Consider the following 17,573-nt stretch of genomic DNA (forward strand, 5'->3'; position numbering starts at 1 on the left):
ATATTGGCCTCTAAAAAAGAGAAAATAAAAAGTTTGTTTTGTCTTTTTTGACAAAACTATGGCAATAGCAAGAGGCCCATGCACCCGAATAGGAAACAAGGTATCTGGGGAATCCAAGACGCATGATGACTCATAAATGTTCATATAACTGGGCCTGGTGCCTGAGGAGCACTAGATGGACACTTTGCAGGCCTCAGGCAGATCTGTTCAGCCTTAACAAGGGCGTGAAGGCCAAGTAAACTGATGTAATACTGCATTCATCCTCTTTTCTTTCAGATTTTAAAAAGACCCCATCATACGTAAATGCATTTTAGTCAAAGTACTCATGCAGTGTCCTAATCCAATCTCAAAAGCAATGCAACAAGGGTCTGAAGGAAAAAAGTACTAAATATTAATAAGCATTAAATCATATTTGACAGCAAGTGCTCGACCAAAGAAAGTGATCTAATTAGAGGTAACAATTATAGGATTTATAGGATTAGAATTCTATTCAACCAGAGCTGTTACAGTAAAAGTGAGCAACTATACTCAATGCCACTGGACCCATCTGCTCATGCAGGCAAGGGTCTGCTGCTCCTTGTATCTGTGAAGGGTGAATCTGGTGCCATATTGCTTAAAGCTACAGATTCATTAACCTTCTGAATCTCCCTCGAGGCTCCCTATTAATTCCTGCATCTGTTCATATGGCAAAAGGATGTGAAAGACACATTGGGCGATACACTCCGTCAGGTCATGTCGAGTTCATTGGAAAGGTAGCAGCATGAATGCTAACCATTTGGCTAGCTTTTGATTAAAAGACTGGGCTTTGTGCTAGGCTACGAATTCTCAATAACTCTTCTCTGCAAAGTGACTTGTCTCACATTTGGTCTTTGGCACAAAATGAGGCACTTATGGAGATAATCAGCAGCCAGGCAGGACCTTGTGATGAGAGCAGTATGACTGAGTTTGACATGAGGGTAGATTAGGCTGCGGTCCAATCCATTAACAGTATCATGAGCACATCTAAGTGAAAGGGAACTATAAAAGCATTTTTAATTGCACAAGTTGCCATCAAATCTTATCTGTGTCCGTCAGGCCAGATTTAAGGGTGACTTTGGGGAACTGTATCCAAAACGATGTAATGACTTCTTCCAGTAACAAAAAAGGACAGCAATGATTAAATCAAATAAATGTTAACGTTAATGTTTAATGTGGCCTCTTGGGTTTAAATCACTATTTACAAAAGATTGGTGGAGCTATCATCTTCGGCAAAGAAGGCCTCAGTAGGCGACTGACAAGGCAGAGACTCCTTACTGTGTCTGTCATCATAACTCAGACTAGCAGCCTGCTTTCTTGGGTGCGCAATGCATAATTATTGCAAAAATCAAGCAGTTAAGATCGCTGAGGGAGGTACAATTTTTTCCCCACCCAAATCAATGGCATGGACTCCAAATCATTTTTTTCAACCCACCTTGCTAGACATACCGGCAATATTTACTTTATTTTTAAAGAACACATCATCAGATAAATAGTTAATAGGTTAAACTAACTTTAACCTTTCTGAATCTTAATGAATCAGGGGTAAAAGGTGAACTACTTTTCAAATATCCGTGAGGTAAAACATTGCATGCTGTACTTTGCAGGAACATTAGGTGAAACGTTAACGCTTACTCCACCAGGGAATGGGACTGTGGGTAGTAGAAGGAAAACTTTCAGGTGAGCAGACTGCTCCCACACCAAGAAGGGAGTGCGCTAAATAAATCACGACTGGGTTAAAAATAAACCATAAGCACCCCGTGCAGCAGTTGAGACAGCACCAATTGTTTGCTAAGCTGGCAGAGCACATAGTGAATTCATCATCACAGTGACTCTGTGAGTTTACATGACGGTTAAGCATGAGTCAGCATGTCTGGATGAGGGACCTCAGGAATAAAGATTGCAGACAACAGAGATGTGTAGACAACTGCGATGATGTCATTAATTGCAAACTACAGTAGCCTGCACACTCGCATGTAGATATCACTCTTAAGCTACAATTACTTTTTATTAAAAACAAAAAGAAATATAGAGAGACAAGCGTATTATCCTACGCAAATTCAACCCATCTCAAAAAGGGTTCTGATCATCACCATGCTGATAAAATACTCAAACGAGGTGGACTTTTAAAAACAGGAAGTCCACACTCAAATTTGGCTAAAATCTTGAGTGCCTCTACAGTAGTGCTAAATTGGCTTCTTTCTTTCCTAGCTACTTCTATCAGAGAAATCTTCAGGATATCCTCTCTCAGAAGCCTTTGAGTGGTTTCTATATGGACAACCTTCTCATAACTCAACAATGCAGGCTTTGAAAAAAAACAAAGAAAAAAAAAACAACATTTTTCCATCAAAATATTTTTGTCTTTGCTTCTTGAAAGGAACTTCCTCTAGATCAGGGAATTGAAAGTGGACTGAAAGTAAATATTCTCAAAAGCATAAAGTAATAAAATATAAATACAAAAGTGCATCAATGAAGGCCATCAATAAGGAGGCTTCCTCTCTGCTTTCACTTATTTATTCAACAGAAGATAAAAGAGAAAAAGAAAAACATGAACACAAAATGTTCTACTGCCTCTCCAATATCATTTCTACCCTACAGGTAATGTGAATTTTTTTTTCTTGGCTCTGAAACCAAATGGAGACCTCGGTGTCAGCACACAGAAGAGATTTTAACCTGGAATGAAATGAAAACCTTTATGCATGCTCCAACATTTTGGTCTTTAATATGGAGCAGCTGTGAACTGGGAATCCTGGTGCCTAAAGGCAAACTTCCTCTGAAAGAGCCAAATTTGTACAAACGGTTCAAAAATCAGATATGACTGCTTATCAGGACCTGTTCATTTACTATAACTTTTTCCATTTTCTTTATGCAAATATCCACAAATGGTCGACATCTATCTCGAAAAATTGCTTCACAGATTTCAGACCAAGCAATTTGATACAAACACAAAGTTTGAAAAAGCAAAGAAGAGGGAAATCTAAGAAGCAATACTGACTTGTGAGCTGTAATCCACTACCTGTGCACTGTACTGGGAATCATCAGACACTAATGTGGAACTCTCTGAGAACTGAAACTCAATTAAGTACTCAATTACTTATTCATATGTGTGATCCCAGATTGATACGAGGAAGATGACTTTTCCCTGCATGAGTTATTAATTATTCACAGAATCATCTTTGTGTTGATGACTGGCTGTAATGCATCCTGCTGTGGTATCTCCCTCCTGGATTCAGATACAAAAGGATTTTTAATGACTTTCAAATGATAAAATTACTGGAAAAACTAAGCAAATTAGGCATTCGCTGTGAAGAAAATTTGCCTGTGACCAAACAGCAAGTCCTGGTCTTCAGTTCATAACCCAGTCACTTTCCATAAACCCCCAAATACTCGCTCACTCATGGTTCAAACTGCTACTGCATAGAAATGAATTTAGTTCAAAGCTCCTTTTTAGCGTAGCAGACACAAAGCGGACTTACTGAAAGCGCAATATACTACTTCTCCGATAAATCCAAATGTCCACAATTTGTTAATCTGCTTTGACAATTAACACACAGAGGCAATGAGTTCAGCAAAATCCTAACCATAATAAATTATAAATGACAGCATTAATAAGACTAGTAAGCATTTATGACAGACATCTCTTGTTCGAGGTAAAGAGTAGTACCAATGTATCTGACAGTTTATGACCAAGAAGGCATGTATAGATCGCCGGTTATTTGTAAAATAATCTAATCAGGAACAACTTTAAAACCATCGAGTCTTGATATTCATGTCATGTTAACCATTTAAACATTGTTTCAACAGTCCCCGATCGTATCCGCCTCCCCCACTGTGCTCCACCCCACATACAAAGGAAATGCTTGGAGGCATTTACCTGGCTTCCTTGCTAGATACCAATCTGATCTAGTTTCAGCAGGACGGCTCAACATAAGTGTTGTCCATGAAGGTCTCCCCTGACTACCAATCTCATGGCATGAGAAACCACAGAAAACCTGCAAGAGGCTCCAGGTCAGCATCCAGACACTTAAAAGATCTTTTGGTGTGTTTTTCATCTTTAGTTTTGCTCCACGCTCTGCACAGCTTCAACCTACCTAAGAGCATTTCAGATGTGAAGCACCTGTTCTACCAATAGCAAAGACAAAACAAAACTTTTTTTTTTTAAAGCGATGCAGAGCAGAAACCTGCTTTTTTGGATGCGTCTGGTGAAACTGTAAGCTTCGTCTTTAGTGTATGTAAACAACTCCAGAAGTCAAGCGACGCAACCATGCCTGATGTATTCCCCACAGTAAAATGTCCCTAAACAGGTTGTTTTAAAGTAGTTACAGAGCTACCAGAGAACTGAAGCAAAGTGTTGCAGTGTAACATGATTGGTTGGTGTTCATTTGAATCCTTATACATGCACTCAGCAGTTCATCCAGTTCTATGTGCCACACCTCCTTCTCTTATGTTAATCAGGTACCAGGCCGAGTACTGAATGTGCCTTAATTGGCTTTGCATGACCTTAAGCTACCAGCGAGATGTGTGTTAATTGTTTAACTACAGTACGTGCTCCGTTTCCATGATCCCATCACGTCTGTGTGTCAGAGTCAAAGGCATTCATTGAAATGCAGGAACCCAGTGATTTTACATCCCTGAGTGGCATCTATGAGGCTACTTACTGGAATTGTCTTTCTGTGACATTTATTCCAACATGCTACAGCCACAGAGTGTTGAAATTACACCATGATGTGACAACGCTTCAAGTCTGATCCAAAGCTAGAATTGGCTCTGAGGAATATTCAAACCCCCTTTTTACATTAGTGTACATACTGCTCAGCTTTGCCATGCAGGAAGTAGCAATTATCATTTCAAACGAGTGAGTGAAGCAGAACTGGCAGAGGAGATAAGTGCTTAAAGGAGAGTAAGGGTCACCTTATTCCCTCTGATACAGACTTGCCCTTCCCTGAAATTATTCAAGCCTGACGGGGAACGGTGGGAGATCAGTTCTTGAAAAACTTGCAAAGCGTCAATAATGAGCCGTGCGTCAGTCAGAGCGCAGTGTGATAGGAGGCATAATTTCTCTCTCTTGACACAGTCCCAATACAGAAACTACAGGAAAATTTGGAGACATGGAGCTCTTATGATGATAAAAATTTAATAGCAATTTTTCCCCCTTCAGTCCACTAAACTACAAACTGTTTATTGTGTGCTTCTGTGTTGAAAAGCTCACCACACTTTACCCTAATGACCCATTTAGACTAATATGGTGTGCTGATTAATCAGGAAATCCTCACGATTACAGACTAACAATGTGGCCTGGAAGACTGAACCACAAAAACAGAGAAAGAATTTTACGTTCCTACTTGCTTGGGGCTCTTGACTGCTTAGTTGACAGAACTAAGTTTAATGATTGTCTGAAAACATTAGCAGTGAGGGGAAAAATCCTTTCAATTGTTTTCCAGTGCCTGTGGCCTCCCTCTGATTTTGCAGCCCAGATATGTGAGGCACACTGGTGCTGTGAAAGTTGCCCATGGCCACGACGGACCACAGCATCTTATTCATCTGCTGGGTCGATGACGACGTCAGGCAAGACTGTGAACAAACTCTGTGGTGTCACAAAGGAGAGTTGAAAGTTTAAAGTCATGCAATTGCACAATAGAGGCCTTTCTGAGGTCTGGACCATGCTGTATTAGCATCACAGTTCATCTGCTAATTACACCATCAAATCCAAAGGATTGGCTATCCATACTGGGCTATTCATCTCATGACTTACACGCCAAAGTGGTGGTGGGGGAGTGCGGTGCACGATTAATCCCCGTAGTTAAACCGATGTGAGGACTCATTTCCTTACATGATTTGACAAGCAGAGCAATAGGATTTAAAAGCATATCAGATGACTATATTATGTTTCAGGCTCCACTTCACCTCGTCAGACCCAAACTCACTTCAGCGTGCTCAGGTAAGAACTTCGATGACCGTGACCAAAAGGCTTGACCACAAAACTGTTCTCATTACTCATTCCAAGTGGAAACATGACACAGTTTGTCTGAGTCATTTGTCAGGTTTGCCGCTTCGAGGCAGTTGGCTGTTGACTCTCAGCAAACATCTGGACTTCAAAAAGAACAACCGAAGCAGTACTGCTTTGTTTACCGTCAGCTCTGTCTTTGTCTTTGCCAGCAGTTGTAGCCAATAAAGGAAGTAAAAGGTCAACAGTTCTGTCCCTCTGGGCAACGGTCCTACTGATAATAGTGGAGACTTGGAACAAATAAGGGAATGATATCTTAATGCATTTGGAATTCAATAATCATTTATAGGGAAATAATTGGAAACAATCTAAAAGACTGCTAACAAAATGGCAAAATCAATTCTTAATTAAAGAGTGTACAAAAATTGCTTGGCTGGGGAGTGAAGGCCTGGGGAAAAAATAAATAAAATCCTGACATCATTAATATTTTCTTTAGCCTCAATTTAGTCATTGGACTTACTGCAACAACCTCCCTCTGCCTTTCACAAGGCTACTACTACAATAATACTGATCATTATAACGTCATTTAATACCACTCAAAACAAAATTAAAACTCCTGAATATCTTAATTTAACAACAGCAAAGCCCTGTACAGCACATTAAGATAACTTTTATAATCATAAAATAACTAGTAGGCCAATTTGTTTAACTATTCACTTAAAGTGAATTTATTGAGCACCATCTGCCAAATTCTGCCCATTATGGTACAAAAAGCATGTCAGATTTTCTTTCTGTTTGGAAACATTAATCTGAGAAATACTGCACATATTTTAAATCCAGCACTGTTTACATTAGTTGATGTTTCTTTATGCTCCTCCATGTTTACTGCCTTTGCTGCACTGTTGTATGTGTTTGTGTGTAACCACCACCTGTTGAAACAAGAGGCCCGTACACAACAGAAGGATCTTCTGTTATCCCGATAACTTCATGGTTAACCTTGGCTTTCTGTTCCACGAAGGGGGTTCATTTCCTGATGGAGTATATCGATATAGCAAGCAGTAAGCATGTGTCGTTGCTGGGTTTCAAAAATGGCGGTTTTAACTTTTCTGAGCAAGACGCTCTCATGACTCATGGAATGATGCTACTGACCAGTCAATCGGTGGCATGCAGACCGAAGACGCCACATTTTAGTACCTGTTTGGATCACTTGGAACACCGGGGGAGCAGGTACTGAAAAAAAGTATTTGGTATCAGGTGCTATGACCTCATGGAAAACCCTGAAAACCATGGCAAACCGTGCCCGTTTCCCATGAGGGGGAAAAAAAGAAGCAAGAATCCAAACACGGGAAATAAAACAAAAACAGCTTATACAAAGAAAAACAAAACAAAAAGGTACAATTCCCCTCCTCCTATTGTGCCACTTTACACCTACCAATACCGGTCATAAAGGTCCTCACATAAAGGAGTTTTCTTCCTTATTGAGTGCACAGCACTTTTTCGTTATTTAGGAAAAGGCGAGGTTTAAATAACCTAATAATATGGGTCTCTGGTAATTTACTATATAAATAAATACTGGATCTCAGCATTCCAGGCACATCGTAAGTCTGTTTTCCATTACAAAGTCACTGTTTATATTTTTCTCCACACTTCTTTCAAAATAAGAGAAGAAACATGCAGAAGACGTTCATTTGTCTCTGGAGGAGAGCTCCACGTTACATAACATGTTTCCATTCAAAGACAGCTACCTTAGTTAAACCCTCGTGGAAGTCAGAGAGCACTTCTGATGAACTTGTCAGACAGATGCAGCCAAGTGGTATAAACCATCCTTCAAAATAAACCTGAGTAGCTCGACATGTATTATCCAACATGTTTTTGCAATTCTGCCCCCAAACAGAGTTCAACAGGGGTCTGCAACTGCTCAGTTTTATAACAGAACCATGAGCACAAACTTGGATTACATCTACAGAATTATCAAAGACTTGCTACGGAAATGTTACAGGACTATATCGACCTCAAGAGGCTTCATTCGCACTGTCTGCCATGTTTGATCTTCAAGATAAACAGTGGAAAACCACCAAATATAATAAATGCCATGAGACTTAAGCAAGTACCTGAAGCATTTGTCAGTAGTGGTACAAATCTCTAATTCTCCAGCTCCATGTGATAGATGAACAGGCATGACAGCAGTCTGACTTGAATTAGTGAAATGCAGATAGAACACATGTTTTTACCATCAAAACCAGATTTGTTTATGAAAGCAATGCCAGAGTATAAAGCAGCAATAAATGAAGAAAATCCAATTTGCTGAAGAATTTCTGGCTCATCAGAAAAAGCCTCAGAAGTGTCACCTGCATTCATAGTCTTCTTTTGACCCAACATTGAAAACCCCTGCAGGGCCTGGCCAGCCTTTCTACACGACCTACAGGTCATACTGAATATGAATGGCCTTGCAAATGGCAGGCGAAGCTATGCAAGGACACAGCGATAAAGTCAGCAAAAAGGTCTAAAGCCAAGTTTTAGTGAATGCAAATGTGAACCATTAAAAAGAAATGTGAACTTATCACCAATGTGCAAAAGAACAGTGTGACTTTTCACAGTTTGTGTAGCGTTAACACTCAAAGAATTCTCACAAATTCCTCAAAGGGAGGTGCTGTTACTGCCAAATGTTTACGTGGCAAAACATCAGCAAAGCAAACCATGCACATTAAACAAATTTATGTTTAGGACAGAGAAACTCTTTTCTGTCTTCTGCACAAACTTAACTGGGCTGATGAAAAGGCAGCAATGGCTGGCTTAACGTCTGCCCCGTCGCTGGGTGCGATCTGGCTTCGGCCCAGCAAAATGACTGTGTTCCCACATCTGGGGCCTCTCAACACGCAAGTTCCCATCAGTTTGCCCTGAACAAATCTAAGCCCTCTAGACATGATATGGAACATCACTAACCTTCTGAGGGTTAAAAGCAACAGAGTGTCTCCTCTCCTGGGTCTCCACTTGCCCTCCCACTCGTTTACCACAACCTCTCCACATGCTGACCATTCCTCTGAAGTTGTTATAGTGGGTGGAGTGCTGGGTGGAGAGTGTGTGTGTGTGTGTGTGTGTGTGTGTGTGTGTGTGTGTGTGTGTGTGTGTGTGTGTGTGTGTTTTGAGTGTTTAAATGTGTGGGTGGGGGTCTGCTTATGCATGAGTGTCTATGCGTTTCAGAGTAAGACACAGAGGATAAGATGGGAAGCACACATTATGATGCTGCTGCATGTGCTCCTAGAGGGAACGTTTCTTCAGTTTGTTTACAGTATAAACGCTAGAGCCCATCAGTGTTAGCTCTTGATACAATATCACACAGAGACGAAGAACAGCACAGCCCTAAAGGGAAAACTGCTCCACTGGTCATTTACAGTCTTACTCTAGTAAATCATATCAGTATAATCTAAACTCTGAAAGTCGTCTGCTCTCACATGCATCATAACCACCAGATCTGATCCAGCAGTTCAGGATAAAAAAACCCACCTTTTCTAAGAAATCCCTACCAAAAACAGAGGAAATGGGATGCTTTATCTGCGGTCAAACTGTGTCTGGTTCATAGAAATGCAAAGTAATACAGGAGGTATGTCAACACAGTCTCCAACATGCCAGAGGAGATAAGAGGAGGTGGCTATTTGGAAGAGAATAACAGGAAAGGTGTCATTAAGCAAGTGTAAAACCGGACAGAATCTACTCCAAAACGACTCCAAGTGGTATTTACAGAAATGAGTGACTGAGACTTAGAAGCAACACTTTTCGCCCGATGTTTGGTGAAAACAAAGCAGAGTCAGGTCATCAGAACGGTTTCTGTTTCGTTGTTTTATTGGGTTAAATGGAAATAGCAGCTGTTTACCCACATGTGCGACAGAAAACACATGAGGCCAAGTCCAGCGGCTCTCTCCACACCTACATACAACATACTGCTTTTACAACAATCCAAAAAAAACAAACAAAAACAAAACAACCCTTTCTAAAGCTGCAATGCAAAGAATTCTCTCTTTTTTTTTTAATCAAAAGTAATTAATATTTGGGGCATTCTCTTTAGGAATGAACAGGGAAAATGTGCATGGCATGAATCAGCACCGTGATGAGCAACAAAAAATGTAAACTCCAAGTAGAAAAACATGCAAACTAATTTTTAAAGCGACAGAAATAATAATAACAATAATAATTAAAATGCAACAGTAACCTACACCATTACATTAAAAATCCCAGTTGCCTTTAAGGACCCCATCTTACAATAAACTACCTAAACGAAACAATTAAAATTCACACTTATGTCCCGGACCACAAATGTCCGCAAAGATTTTTTTCCTCTAATAAAACATTAAAAAACTGTTTCCCCCCCTGCCTCTCATTTCTTTTCGTTAAACGTGTTTAAAGTGGAGACAGGCAACAAAAAGTACGAGGAAGGCACAAAAAGACCTTACCATCCACGAGCAGCAGTGTAAAGACCTCGGTTACAGCTGAAATCTTCACGGTCACCGGAACAACTGTCGAAAAATGGATCGATGTATCTTCTAAATCCGCAATAAAGTGCGCTTTAACGCGTAGGTTATTGAGTCCATTAACTCGTCCGTGAGGCGAAGTCCATCCTCCGTGCGTGTGAAGACGAGCCTCCTCTACTACAAACTAAAGGCTGGTCGCTTTCAAGCATCCAAACTTTAGCTCCTCCCACAGCACACGCACACTGCCTGCAACCATTGAGTGCTCAGCAGAAGTCTGCAGCACACATGTGCGATCACCTCCGGTAAAACAAAGGGAGAAAGATGTCAGAGGCGTTACAGCCGCCCCCGCGATCATGTAGTTTACAATTACTACGGGAAAAAATTAATATTTACGTGTAATGCAACAAAATCTTACTATAAAGAGCTGGATTATTTGTTGCCAAACGCCGAAAATGTTCTATCGACAGTTTAATGTATATTGTATATATACATATTGTAAGTATTAAGATATTTTTTGGAGTGAGACATAAGGACTTAAAGGCAAGTCCAAACCATCAAAACATCCGTGGAGTTAAAAAAAGGAATAATTACAAAATTCCCAGCAAAAAACAAAACAAAAAACAAGGTAGTGTATGAACTGAATGGGGGTGGACCACTTGATTAACACTTTGGAGGAACTGAAAATTGAGCTGTGGCTCACGTCTAAATAAAAGTATATTGAATGTATTTTCTACTATAAGGCTTAAGAGAAATGGAAGAGAGAAGAACCTCCGTTACAGATGTCTTTGTGGAAAGAAAGTTTTCCTGCTCTGCTGTGTTGGGTATCAGCGTTTCTCTTCTCAGGGCAACCCTGAAGCCATCAAACAATGAGTGACAACTGAGAGGGTCCGCCACAAAGAGAATTACAGGGGATTATGTACAAAGGCAAAGACCTGAGCACAACAAGACTCAGCCATTCATGTAATCTCTTTTTGGAGCAAGAAAGGGGTAAAAAGAACCGTGGACTCCACTCATCAAATTTTCCTCTAAGGCTCTAAAACAACAGACAGCGTGTTTGTCCCTTCTGCTGCACACAGGACATCCAATCAAAATGATCGCTAAGGAGCAGGGACATAAATTAAACTCATGCACAGCACACCACCACCATTCATGCCCGCAGGGAGGAAGATAACATTAATAATTAGTCTCCAGTGCCTTGCTTTCAGTGACATGTGGCTATGTGAGAATTTGTCAGATTTCTTGAGTGTTAACACAAAGAAATGTGATGGAGAGTGCTCCAGGCTGCATCCGATAGCTCAGCACGACACAGTCCTGACACTTTATCCTCCAAATGTTGTCAATCTCCGACTGGTTTTGCGTGACTGTGCCACAGATAAAGGAGAGGCCAGTGACCCCTCAACATAAGCAGACACACACACACACTCACACACAGAGGAATAAGTGCAAGCGAGGGTTGAATCACTGATACAAGCCCATTTTCTCTTTGGCCCTCTGTCTGTCTCTCTTTTGCTTTTTGGCTGTACAGATGTCTCTTTCTATCGTATGGTTTCTGATAGACACACAACAAATCAAAGTTGTTCTTCTTTATCTGCTGAGACCTTAGTAATCCCTCAAATTCAAACAAGGATTACTAGTGAGAAGATTAACATCTTTCAACTCGTGCAAAAGTCATGCTGGAAACAACAGGGGGTGGCCATACCACTCAGCAGTGCGAATTTCTCTAAAACAGGCAGAATTTGCTTTTCTCTTTTCACTCTTAAATCACTGATGGCAAGAAAATCTGTTACCTACTTCTGTGAAAACATACATATATTTAACAATCAGGAGAGAAAATTAGTCTCTACTTTCTACTGGCAAAAACAGAAAAAATTACAGTACCAAGGAGTCCTCACATTTTGGTACTCACAAACAGAAAATGCAGCAACAAGATGCTGAAGCTGAGTAGCTCTGCAGCTTCGAGTAAACCACTTTGATATGATTATAGCCTTCTGGTAATGACCATACTGGAGTCTATTTGAAGCAGTTTACACTTTGCACAAATTACTTCTGACTTTGACAAAAGCCCAGTTGTTGATCACATCACCCTTAATCTGCTGCTGCACTCAAATAATATCCCCTTGTGGTGGCACGCGAACTTGAACACAGGGAGCATACAGCAGCTATTCATATTAAGGTCACGGCCACCGTGGAGCTTTTATTGGGGTTAAGTAAATGACAGACAGTCAGATGTGGATTTTCACCCAGTGTTTTGTGGATTTACTCACCAAACAAAATCTCTAAGTAGCGCAGCTCACATCAAAGCCAAGCTTGTGTCAGTGAGTTTATTAGATATTTTCATTGATAAATATATTTAATACAGCTACCTGTGGAGGCAGGGGAAAGAAACTGTTTTGTTTTTAAAGATAGTCACAACAGCAGTAGCATACTGGATTCACTGCAATTTAATTTGTACAGAAATTCATGGAAAACTTGCAACCATCAGCTAAATCAAGACTGTCTGATGACTTAGCATTTGTGGGTAACAGCTAATGTCTCAATGCTTCAGGCACAGCCAGGGACTGTATAATAGATGAAAAGCCTCTGGGTCTGAAACGTAAAGCCAAAGCAGAAGTGACTAAGGTCTGGAGTCTTTCTAGTGGTCAGCAGGGGGCGACTCCTCTGATTCCAAATAATCAGGTTGAATGGAAATGATGTAACGCCAATATTCCATCCCAGTTAACCATTCCTAAAAAGTTCATGGTCTTCAAGTGTTTCACACATTAAAGTGTCCTCCATTTCTCAGTTAGAGAAAACTTGATCAGCTTTTGATTGTTCAAAAAAGACGCCCAGGAGTTGGCTGTTCAGTTTTTCCAGTTATTATTTTAACATGGTCGCATCAGGTTTCACCAAGCTTGTGACGTTCAAATGCCCAACCCAGGTAGCTGCATTCATCTTTTGTATGAATGGGTAAAGGCCGGTGGATATCCAAGCCAGTGTGCTGCTCATTGTTTCCAAACAGATACATTTAACAAGCTAACAAAAGCTCAGCCTTTGTCAGATAATAGCCAATAACATATTGAGATGGCATTTCACCAAATCTCCCCGGCTTTGCTCTCCACACATACAGTTTACGTGCACGCAGCTAAAGATATCACTGCTGTGCCTATGTATATAAAAATAGCAGTATAGCTGTAGTAGCTGCTAGCTGGCTGTAAACTTGCAGTATTCTTGGTAAAATGATGAAAGATTTTGTGACACTAGCCATAAGGTACACACTTTATAAGAGTAGGGAGCAGATGGAAGACTGCCTGGAGAAGTGGAGGCAAGCTCTGGAGAGAAGAGAAATGAAGAGGAATGGAAGTCGGCAGAAGCAAGACAGAATACAGGAGGACGTGTGTCCGAATGGGAGGGAGGCAGGTAGAAATGTGAGGGTGCAAGGAGAAGAGGCAGTGCAGGTGGATGGGTTTAACTACTCGGGAGGGAGGGGTCAACCATCCAGATCAATGAACCGTGCATGAGAGAGGTGAAGAATAGAGTGCAGGCAGGATGGAGTAGGTGGAGACAAGTATCAAGGGTGACTGGTGACGGAAGGACAGCAGCAAGAATGAAAGGTAAGATTTATAAGACAGTTGTGAGACCTAAGATAAGATGTATGGTTTGGAGACAGGGGGCAGAGCTGGATGTGGCAGAGTTGAAGATGTTAAGATTTTGGTTAGGAGTGAGCAGAAGATGTAGGATTAGAAATTAATATATCAGAGGTGTAGCTTGGGTCGAGTGGTTCGGAGACAAAGTAAAGGGAGCCGCTGAAAGAAGAAGAATATACATGGCTAGGGGCAAATTAGCTATGTACCATAGCCACACAGTATATGATTTAGCATCTTGTTGTTTAAATAAATGACATCTCTTTGAACTGTACACTTTACAAACAGTATCTCTTAAAGGAAATGGAAATATGAATTTTTCAGACGCTTCAAAGTCAAACCGAAGGCGTGCGCTCACCTGTTGGATGCCATGTTAGTGGGAACTATCCAGTCCATGTGTTCCTGCACAGCTAACAGCACTAACACTCAACTCCATGTCCTCATCTTGCTGAGCTCTAACAGACCCCAAATACCCCCACATTTCATTCAACCACTCTTTAAACTTATGCTTGATGACTGTTGATGACAGCACTCAGATCTGAAAGGTTCCAATTTGCTTCTTCTATAAATGACCCTGAGATGTGTTGTTTTGACACTTTGGTCATATATCAGAGATAGTGATAATGTGAAGTTTTGTACCTGTAAGCAAGGGGAAAATGCTGCTTGCTGTCTCCATGTTTTTCTTCCTTTTGGATATTCTTTCTTTCTCACATGAATTAATATTTCTGAGACCAAATGTTTGTTTGTTAGCGATGAGAGACCATTCTCATACCTGAATTTTCCACATGGTACAAGGACCCCGAACCAAAATCACTTGCCATAATCTATATAACAAAAAAAGCAAAATAGCTAAAATAAAAATTGTTAGTTTTTGCCAGATTTTTTGTTTTATGGTGACCCACTTTGCAAATAAGAACATTTAAATAGTATGACTCAGGAGCTTGGCAACTTTGCGCAACCTAAAGGCTAACACTGGCTTAATAAACGTTTTCACGCTGTCAGTGTTAACCTGTTTATAATGTTAGCGATCTTACTTTAGTGTGCGTGTTTGCATGCTATCAGAAAACAGACAGCTTGATGACTAAATGCACATTTAAATACAGCTGGTCTTTAAGAGCGTAGCCACAAGCGGTTTGCTTAGCTTTACGTAGCCTGCCATATTTGTGGTGTTGGTCCCTTTTGCACCCCTCCACAATCGAACACACGGACGTGTTTATGGTGACAGGAAAGATAATTAAACATGAGATGCAAATCGTGCCATCAGCTATAATTGGCTTGTCCTTTCATTCCATACATGTTCAATTATCTCAGAGTGAGGTATTGGTTCATCCGAATAATTAAAGCTTAGAGATTTACCAGCTAGCTTTGTCACCTTAAGAATTAAGGTCTGAAACAAACAACCTTCATATCAAGGTAAATTTCACAAAATAAAGCCCCTAAATAATGTGAAAATGTAAAGTCAGCAAAGTAAGCAGCCTATCTACGGATTCACGTTATGACATTTCTGCTCCAGAGGTCAGTAAACAACAGAAAAATTATACACAAACACAGAGAAAGCCAAAGAAAGGCAGATGAAAAGAGTGAGGCAAGTGGTAAAGATTTCAAAATGGACTCAAATTCTTGATGTTACGAGCCCATACTGGAGCCAGCTGGACTGTTTGGGTACCTTTTTATTCACTAATGAAATAGAAGCAATATCTGTCTGACAGGTTCAGAAGAAGGAATGACATGAGGTGATAATATGAATTCTGTAGGATGTTATGAGATTAATGCTGCTTAATGTGGTTTGTTTTTCCCCTGAGGGCTGGAGGGAAGTGATGTCACTCACGGTCAGCCCAATTTAAATGAACATGGTGGTGTGTGTGTTTGCTCAGTCTTCTTTGTCTGGCTCTTTCTTCGTGATTTTGAAGCTGGTGCCGCAGCAGGAGGGCATAGGTGAAGGTCCTGCACAGCTGCAAAGCGGAAAGGGGGAGGGTGGTGGAAGAAAGCCTCCAGGCAAAGAGAAGGAATGAATAAGTTTTGGATTTTTTAAATGAATTTTCCAGCACAAATAATGATTACAAAAATGAGATTAAGTATGGTATGTCATTAAAGTGCAATACCATTAAAAATTATAAAATAGCTTTTTTGGGGGGGCAAATTTTTGTGATTCCTCTCTGGAATTAAAGAGCAGAAAATCAAAACTCGGAGCTGCAGTGTTTTCTGTGAAGCTCTGTGGAGGTTTGAGGAATGCGAAGAAAAACAGCTCATTGAAAACAGAATGAAATTTCAGTCAGCTGCTTGGACGGCAAAGATCTGAGCAATCCAGGCAAGTTTTCAGGCTGTTTAGTTTTTAAAAAAGTGAAAATGTTAAACAAGGATCATCCTCTATATTTTGCTTTGATTGCAGCTTTCTGTTCTGTGTTTAGTCTGTGCTGAACCACTGCACAGTGCCAGGTAGCATTACGCTTTAGACTATGTCATTTTGCAGACCCACAGTCCCCCTAATTACCAATAGGGTTAGATTGCAGACAAGTCTGAAAGTTTGTTTTTAATTTGTTGAAATTCTGTTAGTGAAATCCCGTATGTGTGGCATTTGCTAGACAGTTTAAGTTTGCTTCGATATTACTGTAGAGTAAGAAAGTTTCCACTTTAGAATGGAAGAACCAGAACAGCTGTCATGTTTTTTTTCTCCCTATAACTAGGCCCCGCATCATCACATGTTTTATTCTCAGAAATATTTGTGGTGCCCCTGTTTGGAGCAAATGGAAAAAGACAATTGAGCACTTTGGAAAAATAAAGAGAAATAAATAGTTTACGTAGAGGCCCGTGTTTAGATTGTGCTACAGAGGCTAACACAGTCTGCACTACAAATGTAAGAACTATGTGAATCATTTTCTTGCTTTAATTAGAATCCAAATTGGTTATACCGTTGGAAGAGTCAATGAACTATTGACTTAATTGATCTTTTTAATTTGCTAGTTCATCAATACTTTACATTGAGTTAGCATGCCTTCATTTTCGCTCCAGCCTGTTGGTTTGACGTCAGTGAGCCTATTGAGGGCAGATGCAAAATTAACCAGTTGAATCAGGCCAGAAATGTTCTGCAACTTCAACTCCACATTACAGGAAGTAATGCTCCAAAGGCAGAAGTTGTGCCAAAACATGTTAAACAAGAGAACTCTCGCAATCAGAGAAAGATCTAATAATTTAAGAACTCCTTAGGGAGATAATTAAAATTTTAACTCTCTGCCAAATTGAATAAGTGCAGCATGGCTGCAATCTCAGCTCCTGGTCTTCCTTTTAAAGGCTTTAGGAGACTGGAGAGACACAGTGTCTCTTGCTGTCTGTAATGAGATTCAAACAGTAAGAAATCAATAAACTATCTTAGTATGACCACAAACTAACCTTTCAAGCACCAAAATAGTGCTTCACTGGCCAATAGGAACCAGCTCTGCACACTTTCTTATTGCCTAGTGGTTTATTTGTTTTTTTTTTTGCTGGACCACCATTTTAATTACTTTTCATTTATGCCTACAGAGGCTATGT

The 17,573-nt window shown here is 40.3% G+C and overlaps 1 protein-coding gene across 3 annotated transcripts in view; it reads right to left on the minus strand.

Moving 5' to 3' along the window:
- Window positions 1-17,573, minus strand: part of sema4bb (sema domain, immunoglobulin domain (Ig), transmembrane domain (TM) and short cytoplasmic domain, (semaphorin) 4Bb) — a 64,551-nt gene that overhangs the window by 45,281 nt on the left and 1,697 nt on the right. Inside the window, exon 1 of one of the 3 annotated variants that reach the window (XM_084930080.1) lies at window positions 10,408-10,618. The exons of the other annotated variants lie outside the window; for them this stretch is intronic. The gene's annotated coding sequence lies outside the window, so the exon portion shown is untranslated. Of the gene's footprint in view, window positions 1-10,407; window positions 10,619-17,573 lie in introns of those variants that run through there. 3 annotated transcript variants of the gene reach the window in all.

Source organism: Perissodus microlepis, chromosome 1 (genome assembly GCF_051167445.1).
Source record: "Perissodus microlepis isolate ML-2025 ecotype Zambia chromosome 1, ASM5116744v1, whole genome shotgun sequence".
Classification (NCBI taxonomy): Eukaryota; Metazoa; Chordata; class Actinopteri; order Cichliformes; family Cichlidae; genus Perissodus; species Perissodus microlepis.